Consider the following 20,279-nt stretch of genomic DNA (forward strand, 5'->3'; position numbering starts at 1 on the left):
CATTAAAAAAAAAAGAAGAAGAATATAAGGATGTTTGAGACAGGGTTTCTGCACTCAACAACCCTGAGTTGAGTGCCCGGATCTTTCTTTCTCCCAGCCCCGGGTGGAACCGGTGAGTCCCATCTCATCATCTGAGACAGTTCAACCACATTGGGCAGGGAAGGCACCTCCATCCTCACAAAGAACCCTAAACACTCTGTGCACGCCGACCTGGCACCTATCGAATTGCACTGATGCGCCAACACGTCTGCTTCCCAATAGGAGCAGGAACATCAGGTCCCTTTGGGAGAGAACACTGGTGATCTGAGCTGGCTACTTGGGGCTCTGGGGAGACTGGACTTAGAAGTCACTTCCAGGGTCCAGAAGAAAGAATGCTGGGGACAGTGGTGGCCCCGGGTTTGTCAGCTTACCCGAATCAGAACTCCTTGGTGACAGGAATCCTGCCTAGTCTGGGTTTTCTAGAATCCCGATACAATTGCTGGTCTTTTCTAATGGGTGCTCAATAAAAAAAATAGTAAAAATTGAGGAATGACTGATTAAAGAAAAATGGTGAAAACCAGAAAGTGCAAGGACAAAATCCAGATTTAAAGTTAAAAGGACAGCCAATCACAAAAGACCAATGTATATGATTCCACTTATATGAGACATCCCCAACAGGTAAATCTATAGGGACAGAAAGGAGGTGAGTGGTTGGCAGGGGCTGGGAGGATGGGTGGAATAGGGGGTGGTAGTTAAAGGTATGGGGTTCCTTTTGGAGGTGATGAAAATAGTCTAAATGGTGGTGGTGGCACGTATCTGTGAATATGCTAAAATCCATGGAATGGTACACTTTAAATGGGTTAATTATATATCATGTGAATTACATATCAATAAGCTGATATTTAAAAATTAAAATAAAAACTGAAAGGACACACGATGCAAAGTCAAACAAGGACAAAAGGAAGGTCATGGCCTGGGTGACCCGAGAGGCCTGCACAGAGACAGACTCTGGGCTGGGTCTCCCCACAGAGCAGCACTTAGGGCAGCAGGAAAAGGGGGGACATCCCGACAGAAGGAGCAACGGGACGATCAGGGAAGTCTGGCTGAGGCCAGACGGTATGTGGTTTGACCTTATGACTAGACGTGTTCCCTTGGGGAGCCCATCTGATGCCAGGGCTTTAAACCACTTACACTCTGATTTATGACTTCTACATTTATAGCTCAGGGTCAGCCTTCTCTCTTGAACTCCGGCTTTGTGTCTCCGGCCGCCTACTCGTCATCTCCCCCTGAGCTATCTGTGGCGGACAGAGGAACAGAGCTGTCCTAGTCCCTGGAACCTGCGAACATGGTACTCTGCAGACACGAGAGTCTTTACAGACATAATTCAGCTCAGGGCCCTGAGGTGGGGAGAGTCTCCTGGGTTATCCAGATGGAGCCGATACAATCACGTGCATCCCTGAAAGGAGAGGGGGCGCTTCCCTGGCAGTGGAAAGCGATGTAATGGAAGTATGGTCAGAGAGATGCAACATTGCTGGCTTTGAAGATGGAGGAAGGTGCCACAAGCCAGAGACAGGGGGAAGCCTCTAGAATCCAGAGAGGGCCAGGAAACAAGTTCTCCCGGAGAGCCCCCAGAAAAGAACACGGCCCTGCCAACTGACTGTAGCCCAGTGAGACCGGCATCAGATATCTGACCAGCAGAACTGTTAGAAAATGTGTTGTTTTAAACCTGTGATCATTTGCTACAAACAGCAATATAAAATTAACTTATCCTATATAATAAAAGGCTAATATGCAAATTGTCCCCTCGACCTGGAGTTCAACTAGGAGTTGGACTGGGGGAGGGGCAGCCCGCCAACCGCCCCAGCCCCTTCCCCTGGCTGGCCCCACTCATCTCCCCCTAATGGGGGCGGGGCATGCTGGCCAACCACCCACGATCCCTCCCCCAAGCTGGACCAGACCTAAGGGCCCCAATTGAGGTGGGCTGGCCGGACCCCACCTGTACACGAATTTGTGCACTGGGCCTCTAGCTATCTAATAAGAATATCAAACTTCGTATGTCCAAACCAGACCTTTCAATGCACACCTCCAAAATGTTATCCTCCACATTTCAGTAAAGGACAACTTCATTTTTCTGGTCACTCAGCCAAAAACAGTGGCACCATCCCTGACTCCACTCTCTTGCTCATGCTCAACCGTACAACACATCCACCAGCAAATCCTGCAAATTACAACTAGATCTGATCGCTTCTCACAACCTCCACCACCCTGGCAGGCACAAGGCACTGTCATCACTCAACTCAGATTGCAACAGCCTCCCAATTACTCTCTCGTGGCCCCTCCTCTACTATATGTCTCCTCACAGCAGCCAGAAAGCATCTGAAGTCATAAAGCAGCTTAGGGAACTGCTATGCTCAAAACCCTCCCCACCTCATTCAGAATACATTTCCAAGTCCTCCCTGTGGCCTGTGCGGCTCTATGTGATCTTGCCCCATGACACTCTCATCTTCCTTCCATCACACTCCCTTCCCTTCTCCACTCAGCCCCCACCAGCCACCTCTGGTTCCGTCATGACTACCTCAGGGCCTTTGTACCTGCTGGCATCACTCTTCTTCTTCCAGATCTGTGCATGCCTCACCCTCTCACTTCACTCAGATCTTCACTTCCTTGTCCCTGACCAGGGCCACTTCCTGGCCACCACCACCTCCCTCTGTCACTGTTCGCGCCTCCCTAGTTCTACTTCTCTTGGCACGGATCACTCTCAATGGTATCTATTGCAGACCAATTTATCGTATCTCCCCGTGGTCGAGTGTCAGCTCTCAAGAACCAAGACTGTGTTTTGTTCACTGTTAGTGTCTTCAACAAAAATAGTCCCTGACACTGACGTATTAGTTGAATGAGAAAATGAAGGAAACACTTGGCTTTCCCCTTGGGAAGTGAGAACCACGGATGTTTCCTATGAGCTGAAGTATGTAACCCAGGCCCCATGGAGATTAAACAATGGTATGGCCATGGGCAGGGGTGATGGGGCACCGAGGACCAATCAGGAGGACTCCTACGCAATGGTCCAGTGTGAGGGAGACCGACAGGCACCGGGGAGGGGGCGGTGAAATGGCTAGTGGCTACCCTACTGGTCAGTGTACAGAGAAAACACTTTTATCACCACAGCAAGTTCTATTGGACAGTACCATGCTACATCTTTAATGTCCTCCCAATTCATTGGTACGCCTTCCAACATGTGTTACTTCTTTGCAAAAAACAGCGCCAGTGCCATAATACATGTTAGGGCAGGAGCAATCCCGTCCTTCTCCCTAAACTCACATGTAAGTTTCACAGGTCCCCCACAGGTTACTGCTGTGCCTCTTAACTTCTTGGTAACATAAAGCTCAGTGAGAACAGATCACTTTGAAAATCTGAAATTCCTAATGAAGCGCCAAAGAATAATTTTACAAGCGTCTTCACCCCAGAAACAAAATGATGAAGGAATGATGTATGTGGGGTGTCCAACAGTAATAAAATGATTTTGTGCCTGAAAACTTGAATTCTCCTAGCTATGATTTGCTTCCATTGTAACCACTGATGCACGCCAAGAATAGAATTCTGGCTTTCTATATCCATGGTTTAAATTTATTATTGATTTATGCTTTGTGCTGGGTGATGGATTTCTTCTGATTCTGCAGATGGCAAATGCCTTTCTTTATTCAGAAAGTAAACACAATGGAGCTCAAATTGATGGCACCATATTAGGGCTAATTTCAGACTCTACACTTGATGCCATTAATTGCTGGGCTGCCTTGCTTTTCCCCACAAATGATGCACAGTCACGGGCTTAAACGCTAAGGGAGGGACAGGAAGAAAGATGCAAAGCGATGTGGGTACGCACAGCAGCTCTGAGTCAGGCTGGCTTAAAGGGAGGTCGCAGACCTGCAGCCGCAGGTAGGGAACTTGATAGGAATGCACAGTCAAGGGTTCCAACCTGTGTATGCTTGTTTGGGGGCTTTTTAAAAAAATATATTTTATTGATTTTTTACAGAGAGGAAGGGAGAGGGATAGAGAGCCAGAAACATCGATGAGAGAGAAACATCGATCAGCTACCTCCTGCACACTCCCTACTGGGGATGTGCCTGCAACTGAAGTACTTGCCCCTGACTGGAATCGAACCTGGGACCCCTCAGTCCACAGGCCGACGCTCTATCCACTGAGCCAAACAGGCGAGGCGACTTTTCTTTTTTAATTGAAGCACAGTTTCTATATGGTGCACTGTACAGACCTTAGTGTATAGTCCCATGAGTTGTGACAAATGTATCCCTTTAGATCCAATTAAAATTTGTCACCATCTCAACTATTTTTTTAAATATATATTTTATTGATTTCAGAGAGGAAGGGAGAGAGAGATAGAAACATCAATGATGAGAGAGAATCATTGATTGGCTGCCTCCTCCATGTCCCCTACTGGGGATCGATCCACAACCCAGGCATGTGCCCTTGACTGGAATCGAACCCGGGACCCTTTAGTCCGCAGGCCGACGCTCTATCCACTGAGCCAAATCAACTAGGCCTCAACTATTTTTAAGTGTGCAGTTCAGCAGTGTGAACTATATTCACATTGTTATGCAACAGATTTCTAGAGCTTTTCACCTTGCAAAACAAACTCTGTACCACTGAACAACTCCATGCAGAGTCTTGTGTTGTTGTTTTTTTACCAAGCCCTCCAGGTGATTCTGATGCCTGCCAGCATTTGAGAAATACTGCTCCAATGATACCAGGCTATGGGGGCTTCTAGGAAAAGCAGAGAAAAGCAGCAGGTGTAAGAGGCCTGGCACCCTGGAAAGACGGTAGCAGCTGTTGTTGTTACCTAGCTGCTTCCGAGTCCCCAAAGCCAATCCTGAGTGCCCGGTGTAGCCACAGCCCTGTCTTAGATACTAGGGAGAGCCAAACACGGACAAATGGACAACTTTTCTCCAAAACGTGTGTAGTCACCACAAATTGAATAAGAAAACTGTATTCTTGCCCTAGCCAGTTTTGCTCAGTGGTTAGAGTGTCCGCCCATGGACCGAAGGGTCTCAGGTTTGATTCCAGTCAAGAGTTACAGGCTCGGTTGCAGGCTCAATCCCCAGCCTGGTTGGGGCAAATGCAAGAGGCAACCCATCAATGTGTCTCTCCCACTTCAATGTTTCTCTCTTTGTCTCTCCGCTCCCCCCCCCCCCTTTCACTCTCTCTAAAAAGCAAAGGAAAAAAATACATACCTTGGGTGAGGACAAACAAAAAAAAAGAAAACTGTATTTCTCAACATTAGACCAGATTCTGGAAATTCCATTTGATGGCCCTAAAGCAGAATTGGAAAGCTATAAACTCTGAGTGGAAGAGGGTGATTGTATTTTCATCAGTGGCCGCACCGGTCATTTAATTCTGACTCTGAATTTTATCTGTCCACTTTAATCATTTATGCCTCTCGCTTGGCAATTCCCAGCGGACTCTCTGCACTGGAAATGTTGGGAGGGTACGATAACACAAAGGCAATAACCAGGGGCAATGCAAACCACAGAATACTTGTGATTTACAAGTCATTAGAAGCAAGAGGCATTTACTGTTCTTTGCAGGGAAAGGGGGACTGCATCATGAATAATGGAAAAAAGCAAAGTGCATTTAAAACTCTCCTGCAGACCGTGGTCCTCTCCAGGCCACACACAACACATTCACCATGGCTTCCTGTGTGCCAGACCCCTGACAATACACACTCAGCGCCCCCCAGCCTCTGAAAGATTCAAATCAGGTGGATCTGGGCCATTTCGCTTCAAGAGGTGGGTTTCCGGATTATCGTCTCCTGACTCTCAAAAGTTCCAATGACTTAGACACCTCAGTAGTTCGAGAGCTAGGTATTTCAGCCCGGCCGGTGTGGCTCAGTGGTTGAGTGTTGACCTATGAATCAGGATGTCACGGTTCGGTTCCCAGTCAGGGCACATGCCTGGGTTGTGGGCTCGATCCCCAGTGGGGAGTGTGCAGGAGGCAGCCAATCAACGATTCTCTCTCATCATTGATGTTTCTATCTACCTCGCCCTTCTTTTCTGAAATCAACTATATATTTTTAAAGAGCTAGGAATTGCAGAAACAACCCAAAGCTTGAGCAATTTTTGACAAACCAAGGAAAAAGCATCTAGGAGAAAACGGGACCTGGTGTTTTTATCAGGGGGAAAAAGAAATCAACCCAAAACTAAACCACCACAGCTCTTCATTTTACGATGACAAAGCCCCAATAAGGTTCTATTAAAGCTACAATCTCCAAATCCCACTCAATAGTTGTTGGCTCCAATATTAGGCATTTCTCTGCTTTTTAATTTGCATTATGTCCATTTTTTTCTAGCCACTGTGACAGAGGATATTAAAGGAAGGTTTCCCTGTACTTTATTAAAATGTGAATTGATGCTCAGTATTCTAAGAGGGTAATTGCAGCAATTCATATTTTTTTCATATTATCCCAACTGCCATAAAATCCGAACGAGGCTTACACCGTCTTCGACTTCAAGAACTGTCACATTACCATACTGTGCTTGGCCCGGCTCTGACATGCTTCATTCAGTGAAACTTCAAGGGGAAATCCGCAAGGCAGCGCTAGCCATGCTAGGGTACTGTGAGCACCGGGCAGTGAGCACTATTGGTGATCGCGACGGTGGGGTTATTTTATTCGGCATAAAAAGAAGAGAGGAGATGTGAGGGTGTGAATAGACTCAGATAGGATCTACACTCTTCTAAACACGGAGCTCCTGTTTTTGTTTTTTTTGGTCACTCCGTGCACAGAATTCCCATTTTCCAGCATCACATCGCCCTGTGATGACTCTCGAAGCTCAGTTTTCTGTCACTTGCGCGAGCATTTTGACAAATGCTCTACTCTGGAACAGTACGTCCTCATCCCATAAAACAGACCATGAAGCCCTCATGAGTTTATAAGTAACCCATGCAATGTAATACTAGGTCTGAAATTAATATTGAACGGGGTACTTTATTATGCCATCCATAATCTAGCGTCTTTAGAACTAAAAACAAAACAAAACACTTCTGCCATTTAACGTTTGACAAGAAGTGCTTTATTTTTGAGAAATAAAAGTACTGGTTTTTGTTTCGGGTTGGTTTTTCTTGGTCAACCTGACCTAAAAAACTGCATAAAACTGCCTTAAAAACCAACAACATCACACTCTGGATGGAGACCAAGGGACCAGGACAGAACCGCCATAGAGCGAGTCTCTCCACATCTGCTTCAGAGCAAGAACTAAGACGAGAGGCGGGGTGAGGGCAGCGGAAACAAGCGCTCCACAGAGCCAAGGTCCGTAAGGAGAGGACTGTTTGATTCTCGCAAGATGATGTTTCCAGGAAGGATAAGTATATACCATTCAGCTCGTATACATTCCCGTAGCTGCTGTACCTCCCTACAGAACAGCCAGCTTTGGACAAACAGAGCAACACACGGTGGCTCGCCCCACTGGGTGGTCCTAGACAGCAACAGACAAAATCCTGGAACCTCATTTGAAACTAATGCTAAATTTTGATGAAAGGATGTAAGTGGAATCTGATTCTCAATCCCATTTAAATGAAAATATCCTTCATGGGAGAAGATTTTGTAGTGGTAACTGTAACTATAATCGTTGTCCATCACTTCTTCTTACCTCTAAAAGTGCAGCCAAGAAATGGACAAAATAGTGCCCCACATCATGACGAACTAATTGGCTTCATATAAAAAAATTCTTATAAAACAGTAATTTTTAAAAGTCCAAGTGAATTGGAAAATGTGCAAAGGCTATCAACAAGACATTGAAAATAGGAGAAATACAAGTGGTAATAAATATATGAAACATATTCTGAACTTCATTCACAATTTTAAAAATAGAAATTAAAATGAGATGACATTTTTCTTCTTAAAAAAACAACAAGAAACAAAACCTGGAAAGAAAATAGGAACGCGGTAGCCATTCCTAATGGAAATAGCAGCCCCACACATTGCTGTGGGAGTATAAATTTGGCTCACTCTTGGAGGCAATTTGGCAACACTGAGCAAAATATTCAATTTCCACACCTGTCAACTGAATTCCACTTAAATTCCACTGCTAGGCAGTTTCCCTGTGTGAGATATATTTATTTGCCTAACTGTGTAGAGTACCATTTCTAAAAGAAAACCTGGACAACCTGGTTAAATAAATTATTGGTTAAATTAGTTAAGGTACATGACTCCATGAATTATCATACATTCATAGAGGTGAATGCTTTGTAACTATTAAAAGGAATGCAAACAATCCCTGAAAACTGACATGGAAAGATATCTAAGACACACTTAAATTAAAAATTAAAAAGCCACATTCTAAATACATTATCTATAGTGTGATTTCATTGCTGTAAAAAAATTTTTTTTAAAGAATATAGATATGTTTTCTGTGCAAATAAACTCTCCAGAAGAGACACACTGGCCCCTTGTAGGCAGTAACATCAGAATGAAGAGTTGAAAGAGTGGACTTTCACGTCTGACTTCCTAAAAGCCTATGCTATACTTTTAATGCAACAATTATGTTGTTTCACAATAATTTTTAAAGTCCTTCTCCTCCCATTGCCAAGTTACTAAATCTATGAACTGTCAAAGATGACTTCATGGTTTCACATCTGGTTTAATTCTGAGGCTCTTGCGAGGCAGGGGCAGACTGGGAAAAGCAAGTGTGATGTTTCACTATGATCAAAAAGCAAAGCCAGTTACGTTGCTCCCAATAACGCATCCAGCTGAGCTGACTGCTTTCCTCAAAGGGAGCAATTAAATGATTTCCTCTATTTTTAAGCCAGAGGTCAAACCCAGTTTTATTTCCATGGTACATCTAATACATTTGGTGACTGCCGACCTACTCACCTGCTGTGGTAGGCTGAACAATGGCCTAAAGATGTCCAAGTCCTCATTCCCAGGACGGTGATGATGTTAGGTTATGTGGCAGTGGAGAATTAAGATTGCTCATCAGCTGATCTTAAAGTAGGGAGATTATCCTAAATTATCTGGGTGTTCCCAATGTAACCACAAGAATCCTTAAAAGAGGGAGGCAGAAGAGGGAAGCCAGAAGATGACGACTATGGAAAGCAGGGTCAAAAGAGATGCACTGTTCCTGAGCCTGAAGACAGAGAAAGGGGCCAAGGAATGCAAGCCGTCTCTAGAAGCTAGAAACGCCAAGGAAACAGATTTTCTCCGAGAGTCTCCGGAAAGGAATATAGCCCTGCCAACACCTCGACTTTAGTCCACCAAGACTTGCGTCAGACTTCTAACCTCCAGAACTGCAGGATCGTAAATGTGTGTTCTTTTAAGATGTTAAATTTGTGGCAATCTGTTACAGCAGCAATAGAAAACTAATACAGCCTACCTATACTTCCTATATTTCTTTATATAGACTTCCTCTTGTGGACAAACCTGGGGTATGCTGTGAAAATCAGCCCACTTGGGCATCCCACCTTACAGATGCCCAATGGCATGGGGCCGCACTGCCAACTCAGTTGGCTGATTTTTAGGACTTCCTGAGAGAGAACCCAGATAAGACAGCAGCAATAAAACTGCCTTGATGGTTATTTAGCGACATCTGCAGAAACCTAATTTGAGTAAGTTATTAATGAAAGTCCTTTGTAAATTATGCCCCATCATACCAAAAAATATAGCTGTCATCGTTTATACCCAAACTACTCTTTTGGAAGGCTAACAAAAAGAGAAATGAATTCATATTAGAAACCCAGAAGAGCATAAAAACAAATGATCTTCAGGATTTTTCAATATACTTCAAGTCCACCAACAGGAACAGGACAGGTAGGTCAACGAACAATTTGAATAAAGACTGACTTACTATTGAGTACTTGCTATGTGCCAGATACTGAGCTGAACACTACAAATATATGATCTAATTCTCATAACATTTCCAACAGGAAGTTACAATGATCGTTACCACTGATAGTTCACATGTCCACACTCTCACACCAAGTCCAAGAGCTTGGGTTCAACTACTCTGTCAGCCCCCAGAGCAGGGACTCTACAGAGACATCATGCTAATCCCCTCCCCATCAAGGGACAAGTTACTAGTAAACTGACCTCTGCTCCATACCAAAGGGCTCCAGAGAAGCGAATGCCAGCTTCATCCCATGATCCTAGAAATGCACTCATTTCATTGTACCTCCCCAAAATCCCCCTGCGGCTTTGAAAAACATCTTTACTCATCTCTACAGCTCAATTATCTAAAACAAGACCTCTCACTGACTTTTTTATTTTGTATTTTATGTTCTACCGATTGCCTCCTTCAAGGAATCTGTGTTCTGAAACGATATAAACAAAAAGCTTGCTTTTGTGAGGTGGGCACGCTGATGTTTAGAAAGGCTTTCTGATAAGGCGCAGGGGGTGCCCGTGGTGACATCTATCCCTCACTTCTGGGCACGAGGAGCGCCTCTCACCTGGTTAAGAACCACTGGATCCCACAGAGCAGTATCTAAAACAGGCGGGTGTTTAGTCATCCTGGGCATGTCTACATAAGATCCCATTCTAAATAAAGGTTTTCACTCTAACATGTCATCATAATGGAATTTTTAAAAGGCATGTAAACATAAGCGAAGTCCCTTTCTCTTGTTTGCATTTCTTCCTTCAGTGTATAAAATCGGCATCAGTCTATTATGGGAAACCTTCACAATCCCCAAAGGAGGCATTTTCTCCCTGAATTACAGAATATATTTCTCTTTTAAGCCAGACTACCAGTTGGCTCTGCATTTTAGTACAGGAGCCACTGAAAAGAAGATATTTGAAATATGAAACACATTTTCCAAATAATGTCATTCACGGTGTAGGTCCATTTCCAGAATAACCCACAAAGCTCTTCGAAACTCGTAATGCGGGTTAAATACTATCCATTCACTATGAGGAGTTAAGATTCGATATTCTTGTAATATTAACTTTAAAATAATTACAAAATAGTCACACACAGTTCTTATTCTTCTTAAAGGAAAGAAAGTCTGATGGAATCAAGTCAAATGTAAATAACGATTTGGGGCAATGTGAAGACCACTTCTATGATTTTAAGGATTGATACACTATTCTCAATGAAGTTTAATTTCATTTCCAAAAAGTTATGGTTTCTCTTTCCTCCATGGGACTGTATTTCCACCACTCTTCTTACACTAATTCATGAGGAGGACATTTGCTGAGATTATCGTACCCAATAGAGAGAGCCACATGCAACATAAGGAAAATCCAGTGTCCATTTAGCTGGCTGTGAACAATGAATGACAGAGGAAAAGATGGCGGTGATAGGGTATCACATGACACCTGACCACACTTGTCACCTCACAGAGCCCACCCACTTCACTTGGCCCTTGTTGCCCAAAATCTATCTGCAGGGGCAAGGACGGCTATGGTCCAGGGGTGAGGGGGGACAGGACGGACAGCCACATAGCTGCTGGCCAAGTATGTTCGGGTGTTAGAGAAGGGGTTGTCTGAGTCTCATGTGCAGAGGGCCTGAAAATCACTCACAGAACACGGACACTTCTGCAGCGCTCTGTCGTCCTCTGGCTCTGATTCATCCCCACACACAGTCTATGATGCCTAATTGCTCACACCTATCATGGTGTGACCAAAATTTTTTTAATTTACAATTATGATTTAGTACGCGGTAAGCCCTGCCCTGCATAGCTCGTAATCCATCTACAACTCAATTCAAATTGCAAAAGGGATACAGGAACTCATCGATTAATTCAGGCAGAGCCCAAAGTGCTGTGTATGTGAGAAAGATTTTCCTCTTTTCTTCAGCAACATTCTTTCCCCAAGACCATAAATCTCTGAGCGTTGACTTTCCATCTTAGGAAAGTGAACGTCATCCAAGGCAGCATATAAATCACCTTGAGAATAGTTATTCATCATGAGCAAATAAAAATATAAGCCAGGCAGATGGTGAAAGGCTCATTTATACTGGGAGAATTTCATGGGAGTAGGCAGGCAAGGCGGGGAAGCGGAGGGGGTTGTAAAATCGGAGGATAGATTTATAGGATGAGAATTAACACCCAAAACAACAGAATACTAAAAAGTATCATACCACATCGCTACCATCTCTTGGACGCTTCACCTCGGGTTCAGATCTGACTTCCTCCCTTGGCGGGAACAGGAATGAGAGGAAGGCAAAGAGAAGAGGAGGAGGAGGGCCAACCCATACTAAACAGTGCAGTGTGTCAAGCCCTTTTCATTCACCAGTTTCAAAGCGCTTAATCCTTTGGGTACGGCTGCAGGAGAGAAGAGATTATAGCACTTGGTGCTGATTTTTTTCATATGGCTCCAGCTCACAAATGGCAACTCTGAGGTGGCTCCCTCCCTAACACTCTGGAGAGTGTTTATGTCACAAAGCCACACTGGCCTGGGGGGAGGGGAGAGAAGGCAGCTGGTGACCCCTCCTAAGGCTACCCCCAAAGTCTTGATTATTCCAATGCTGAAATCCATCTAGAGCCCCGAGATACCCTACTGGCCCCTGAGAAAATATGATTTGGGACCTTCCACTATATTCCACTTCTCTTATAAAGGCAACGCCCAGCCAAGAAAAATAATCTTATTATCACCCAGGTAAAGGAAAAAAGAGGAAGAGGAAGGGAAAGGGGATGGAGGAAGAACATAAAGTGAAATGAATCCCTCAAGCAGCATAGGAAGTTACATTATCACACCTTGTAGTCATGAGTGCTGGCAAAAACTAAGTTCAAGAAGCCCTTAAAAAATGCACATAGGGCCCTAGCTGGTTTGGCTCAGTGGATAGAGCGTCGGACTGTGGACTGAAGAGTCCCAGGTTCGATTTCAGTCAAGGGCACATGCTTGGGTTGGGGGCTCGGTCCCCAGTGTGGGGCGTGCAGGGGGCAGCCAATCAATGATTCTCTCTCATCATTGATGTTTCTCTCTCTCTCTCTCTCTCCCTCTTCCTTCCTCTCTGAAATCAATCCTATATAATAAAAGGCTAAAATGCAAATCGACCGAACAGCGGAGTGACCAGTCGCTATGATGTGCACTGACCACCAGGGGGCACTCAACCCTGGTGGTCAGTGCGCTTCCACAGGAGTGCCACTCAGCCAGAAGCCGGGCTCACAGCTGGCGAGTGGCAGTGGCAGTAGCGAGAGCCTCTCCTGCCTTCGTGGCAGTGCTAAGGATGTCCAACTGCGGGGAGCAGGCCTAAGCCATCAGTTGGACATCCCCCAAGAGCTCCTGGGCTGTGAGAGGGCACAGGCCAGGCTGAGAGATGCCCCCCGCCCCACAAGTGCATGAATTTCGTGCACCAGGCCTCTAGTAAAAATATATTTTAAAAAAGAAAGAAAAATGTACACAGGCTTATGTGTGAGATGGTTATGTTTGTTGTTGATTTTTTAACAAAGAAAGGAGGGCAGAAAAGTGCTTTTTTGCAAGATAGAAAGGAGCTCTAGTCATGGAAGGCACAACAGTTACAGCCCACTAGAGTACCATAGAAACGTGTCTTCCAATTCCATGTCATCTCACAGATGGTCATCTAGTGCTACAGGCCTCAGTTAGGCCTGCATCACATACCACCAGGCCCTACATGGTCTTGGCACACTAACCTGGAATCATCCCTTGTCTGAAAGCCATTTCTCCTGCTTCTAATCTCAAGACATATAACATAATTACAGTAAGTCCTCTCTTAACATCCTTGATTGGTTCTGCGACTTTAACATAAAGAATATATCACAAAACCAACTGTACCACAGGCTAATTGTTATAAACAAGACTTAAATTCCTACAGCATTTTATCAACATTCTAACAAAACAACATTAAACACGACAACCTTATTTTGAGAACCTGCTGTTTAACTATCCTGAAATATGCATGGAGTTAATAAGCTGAGTGCTTTAGTCAGCTCGGGTTGCCATAACAAAATAACAGAGACTAGGTGGTTTAAACCCAGAGCAGAGAGAGAAGGAACTCTCTCTCTCCTATAAGGCTACTAGAGGCCCAGTGCACAACATGGTGGTGGTGGGGGGGGGGGGGTCCCTCAGCCCAGCCTGCACCCTCTCGCAATCCAGTACCCCTCGGACATTCCTCTTGCAATCCGGGACTGCTGGCTCCTAACCACTGGCCTGCCTGCCTGCCTGATCGCCCCTAACCCCTCTGCCTGCCTGCCTGATCGCCCCTAACTGCCTCTGCCTCGGTCCCCACAGCTTCATCTGAAAGGCCGTTCAGCTGTCCGGTCTAATTAGCATATTATGCTTTTATTATTATAGATATGCATAAACCACAGACACAGACTATAGAGTGGTGAGGGCCTGAGAGGAGAGGTCCAGGTGGAGGGGGTCAATGGGGGAAAAAAAAAACATGCAAACAGACGACATCTGTAATACTTTCACGAATAAACATAATTTTTTTTAATAAAGCTATGCTTCAAAGAGATAAAAAGTCTGTTCTCCAGGATTTGAGAAGGAGATGCAACCAAACAATCTGACAACAGGGTGGATGGAGAGTGGGGTGGGCAGGGGTAATGATATCAAACTCTAACTTACTTGTAACAAATTCTAAATGTGATCAACATTTCCTGCATAGCAACCATTTGGAATTACACTCTGTGGGGTTATCACAGAATTCAATCAAGTGATTTTCAACCATTACCAGTCAGTGAACCGCTATCTCACTTCTTGGTCAAACAGTTGACAACAAATAAATATGCGTCAAATATTTTGAACAAACCTTTAAGATAGAAAATTTGTGTTAATGGAGTTATCCAAAGAATCAAAACAGCATTATTACCTTATTTCAAAAATCTATCACCATGCCTCATACCCTTAATCAACATTTACCTACACATTTATTTGTCATGGAGATGAAGGAGAGAGAGATGATAATGGGTCGAGGGGATTACACTGACCAGGCTTCAACTTGCACCTCTGAGGACTTCACAATGGCAGCACCACATGTTACATAGGTCATGCTAAGATGACAAATTCAACCAAGGACATGAAAATTCTTCCTGGGGCAAAATTCAGCCAAATCGTTTATATCTGTGTCCTTCCTTTATTCACAAAACAATTTCCCTACCTTGGGGAAGGGAGAGATTATGACATGTTTACTTGGAAACTCAACCAAACCCCATTTGTCTAATTTATATGCTGATCTAGTTGTCAGTACTTTAGAATATCATAAGATGTCTTGCTAACCCTGCTAGATTTGGCGGGGACAGGGGGTTGAGGGTGTAGTTGTGTGTGGTCTCTTGACGGCATTGTTGCTGCTGCAATTCAGATAATTAAGCAGAGAAGCTTCTAATGCAATGGTTCTCAACCTTGGCTGCACATTAGGATCACCTGGGAATCTTTTTAAAATCCTGATTTCTGGGCCTCATCCTCTGGAAATTGTTTCTTTGTTATGGGGTGAGGTCACAACATTAGTAACGAAGAAACAGAATTTCCGGAAGATGAGGCCCAGAAATCAGGATTTTAAAAAGATTCCCAGGTGATTCTAATGTGCAGCCAAGGTTGAGAACTACTGTTCTAATGAAACCACCACCCCAGGGCGCCTAGAGCAGTGGTTCTTAACCTGTGGGTCGCGACCCCTTTGGCGGTCGAACGATCCTTTCATAGGGGTCGCCTAAGACCATCCCGCATATCCGATATTTACATTACGATTCATAACAGTAGCAAGATTCCAGTTATGAAGTAGCAACGAAAATAATTTTATGGTTGGGTCACCACATGAGGAACTGTATTTAAAGGGCCAGAAGGTTAAGAACCACTGGGGCCCTAGCGCAACCTCTGTCTAGGCAAGAGCTTAAAACCCACGTGCCGCTCAGGGGCTCCAGGGATTAACAGTGCTAATTACCCGTCTCCCCTTCGGGCCAGCGGGAAGGCATCTAGGCACCAAATAATTGCCTCAAATGATTAACACCACGTTATTTTTAAATGCTCCTCTTTTTCTATTTCATCGCTGGGGGATTTGAGGTGGTTTTTAAAGTTTAACAAATGTCCTTCAACTGGTGAGTGGATAAACCAGCTCTGGAGCCAATGGATACTACTCAGCACTACGGAAAGCATGGACTACGGATTAACATAACAACGTGGATGCGTCTCAAAGGCGTGATGCTAAATGAAATGAGCCAGACTCAAAAGACGAGATACTGAATGGTTTCCTTTATATGACGTCCTGGAAAAGGCAAAACTGTACGGATATAAAACACGAGTGATTTCCAAGGGCTAGGCGGAGAAGTTAACGATAAAGGAACACAGGGAATTTGGCAAAGGGATAGAACTGTTCTAGACTTTGATTTGTTAAAAGTGGTAAAGTTGCATTTTCCAAGGGCTAATTTCCCAGTAGGGGCCGTGTACGTATTTCTATGTCTCTATCCCTCTTCCTTCTGCTCTCTCTAAAATCAATTTCAGCCGAAACTGGTTTGGCTCAGTGGATAGAGCGTCGGCCTGCGGACTGAAAGGTCCCGGGTTCGATGCCGGTCAAGTGCATGTACCTGGGTTGCGGGCACATCCCCAGTGGGAGATGTGCAGGAGGCAGCTGATCGATGTCTCTCTCCCATCGATGTTTCTGGCTCTCTATCTCTCTTCCTTCCTCTCTGTAAAAAATCAATAAAATATATTAAAAAAATAATAAAATCAATTTCAAAATATTTTAAAAAATAAAAGGGTGAATTTTATTATTTATGAATTACACCTCAATAAACCTGAACTTTAAGAAAAACTGCGGTTTTGTCCCTCAGGTTCGTCCTCCGGAAGGCTGGGTCTGCATGGCCACATGTGAGCACTGTGGCTCAGGATTGTCTCCCTGTGGCCAGTCCTCTGCTTTCCAAATCCAACAGCTGGGCAATCAGTCATGGCCCAGTACAGGGAACAGAAACCACTTCAGGTATTTCTATCCGAAAGGGACTTGATATGGGAATTAGGTGCTTACAGAATCACTAACAGATCTGGAGGAGGAGAAGTCCCCCTTAGGCTCTTTGATTCAAGGACACACCTTTGGAGGAGCCATGAGCCAAATGTCAGGAAGCAGCTGCCACTACAGCAGCTTCCCCTGCCAATGCAGGTGGGACCAAGATCCTAGTGAGTCTGGCCACTGCCACGGCCTCTAAACACTCACATCTCCACGACCTTGCCTGCCAGCGTCACTAGCAGAAGAACTGGGTGGGTTTTCATCTCAGGCTTCCTAACCTCACACAGCTCTTATGAAACCTGCCATGCATTTAGTAACCTAGCTGTAAGCCAGTTTGAGACCTGGAGGTGTTAGGTTTCCAATCAGGAGGGTAAAATGAGGTTCCAATACTAGAAGAGACCCCATCCTCAGTGTCTCCCCAACCACAGCCCTTCCTGTCCTGAAACAAGGCATTCTTCAACAAAGAAAGCAAACAAAAACCTTTTTTTCTGTCTAAACAAATTTTAAACGGTGTCGAAAGAGTTGAAAAATTTTCTACTAAGATTCTGACTCATTTCATTATGGAAGAATATTGCATTTTCTCATGGAGTTAGCTCTAGCCCCAGCAGAATGAAATTTTAAGATCACGGCATTTGATAACAGAGCCAACCACAGTTCTAACTCATGCATTAAATACACACTGGTCTTTGAGTTTTATTCTGCTGGGAAGTAAAAACAGACTAATCTTGAAAATGCAGTAATTTTCCAGATACCTGTAAGTTATTTTATGGTAAGCCAGACACAGAGGAGGGGAGTGCGACACTGATTTATAATATATATATATATATTTGGTCTTTGTTTGCTTTCCTGGCAGAGAGCTCCAAAAACCAATGGAATTCCCTAAAAGATGAGAGAGATAAAGGTATCTTTTGTTATGGTCTTGAGGTAACTTTTGGAAAGCCCCTGGGTGACCTAAGGATGCAAACGGCTGACTTCCAGAGAAGGGAGAAAGGCTGGAGATTGAGCTCAGACACTAACGGCCAATAATTTAATCAACCATCTTTAAGCAAAGAACAGGAGCTTCTGGGTTGGTGAACACATGGAATCCTTGGTGAGTGGTGCAAGTGGAGGGCAGGGAAGCCCCACACCCTTCCCCCAAACCTTGCTCTATGCATCTCTTCCATCATTTCCTGAATTATATCCTTTCTTTTTTAAAAAATATCTTTATTGATTTCAGAGAGGAAGGGAAAGGGAGAGCTAGCAACATCAATGATGAGAGAGAATCATTGATTGGCTGCCTCCTGCACACCCCCTACGAGGGATTGAGCCTGCAACACAGGCATGTGCCCTTGACCGGAATCGAACGTGTGACTCTTCAGTCCGCAGGCTGGTGCTCTATCCACTGAGCAAAACCGGCTAGGGCTATCTTTCCTTAATAAACCAGTAAATGCTTCTCTGAGTTCTGTGAGCCAATCCAGCAAATTAATCAAACTGGAGGAGGGGGTCATGGGAACCTCTGATCTATAGTTGGCTGGTCAGAAGCACAAGTGACACTGAAGTTATGACTGGCATCTGAAGTATGTGTGTGGGAGGGGCAGCCTTGTAGGACTGAGCCCTTACACTTTGTGGGATCTGACACTGTCTCCAGAGAGGACACCCAGTCTGTGTCCAATGAGAATTGGGTTGAGTTTATTGCTTGGTGGTACACATTCTGGTACACACACACACTGGGGAGATATCTCTTAATCTCTAATTATTATTCCTAATGACCTACCATGACCAAAACAATAAACAAAAAAAAGAGCAATTACCATAATAACCACAATCTTAGTTTCCCAGTGATCACTCACATAGTAACTATATTCTCGATGCCAAAAGGGTTCAGGAACCTTCTCACAAAGACGTTTTAGCCTTTAGGAATTTCACTTCCTTCTTGGGTTATTTCTCCAAATTGCACAAAAGGGAGGCAACAGAAATACTTTTCTTTTTCTGACAGGAAAACTATTGGGTGGATATTACCAGCTTCTTTAACTCTTAAAAAAATATATAACAAAGCACAATCCCCTAAAATAAAAATATCGTCCAGGCAGCACTAGCTGTTTGGGTTGTGAGAATCATCTCCCAGAATTGTCACTGGAAAAAATGAGGGGAGTCTGCAAAAGAACTCTAATTCTCTCTTCTCAGAAAACCATCAAAACCCCATTCCAGCCATCAAATCCTAACAAACAATATCTTATTTTGCTTTCACAACAGAAGTAAGGGCAAAAATGACAACCAGAAATTAATGCTTGGCCCTAACTTAAGGAGAAAATGCTCTAGTTCTTGCTCAGGGTATTTTTTTTTTAAGTTGATGTTGGGAGCTAGTTACTTCTCGTGGACAATTAATTATATACTATCTCCTGCCAAAGGTACTGAACAGTGGGCCATAATTTCATGTAAAAAGAACAGACCTGGCCTCTCATACTTCAGGGTTAGACTTAGAACCATCAGGGAAAAGAAAGGAAACACTAAGGAGGAGTCACAAAATAAGAAGACCCCCCAGTAGGAATACGGAAGCTTAGTAGGTTTTGCCTGAGAATGCTGCGAGAAGGAGGATCTAAAAAAGTACTGCTTGCCTGGCCCGCGTGGCTCAATGATTGAGCATCTACCTATCATCCAGGACTGTGGTCAGCAAACTCATTAGTCAACAGAGCCAAATACCAACAGTACAACGATTGAAATTTCTTTTGAGAGCCGAATTTTTTAAACTTAAACTATATAGGTAGGTACATTGTTATTAACTTAATTAGGGTACTCCTAAGGCTTAGGAAGAGTCACACTCAAGGGGCCAAAGAGCCGCATGTGGCTCGCGAGCCGCAGTTTGCCGCCCACTGACCGACCAGGAGATCACAGTTCAATTTCTGGTCAGGGCACATGCCCGGGTTGCGGGCTCAATCCCCAGTAGGGGGCATGCAGAAGGCAGCCAATCAATGATTCTTTCTCATCATTGAAATTTCTATCTCTCTCTCCATCTCCTTTCCTCTCTTAACAATAAAAAAAAAATACATAAAAATGATTACTTAAGATCTAATAATTTACTTCTCTATGAATTTCTATCCAGAGCAAGAGTTTACATCTTTATTATGGTGTGAATCCCCAAAGGTTCTTTTCCAAGAAAATAAAGGGAATTGTATTTTTTAAACTCTTTAGCAGCAAAGCACCCCATCCTCAAAGGCCACCCCACCCAAGTATCTCCAAAGAGCAATACAACAGTGGGGCTCCTAAAAGTTACTCAGTTGCCAACTTACCTTCCAGTTTGCCTACACATCAGTAAGTGTTTTCAACCTGAAACTCATTATCCAGGTAGAGGCCAATGCCTGTCAATATCCCACAATCCCTATCCATTTCTTACCCTGCAAAGGCATCACATCGACAGCGATGAAATATCTGTAG

General features: G+C 44.1%; 1 protein-coding gene across 1 annotated transcript in view; it reads right to left on the reverse strand.

The window, feature by feature from the left end:
* OSBPL10 (oxysterol binding protein like 10) overlaps window positions 1-20,279 on the reverse strand; it is a gene marked incomplete at its 5' end in the record, with an annotated part of 140,511 nt that overhangs the window by 29,305 nt on the left and 90,927 nt on the right. The gene's annotated exons all lie outside the window — the stretch shown is intronic.

This window comes from Myotis nattereri (genome assembly GCF_964212035.1).
Source record: "Myotis nattereri genome assembly, chromosome: 14".
Taxonomy (NCBI): Eukaryota; Metazoa; Chordata; class Mammalia; order Chiroptera; family Vespertilionidae; genus Myotis; species Myotis nattereri.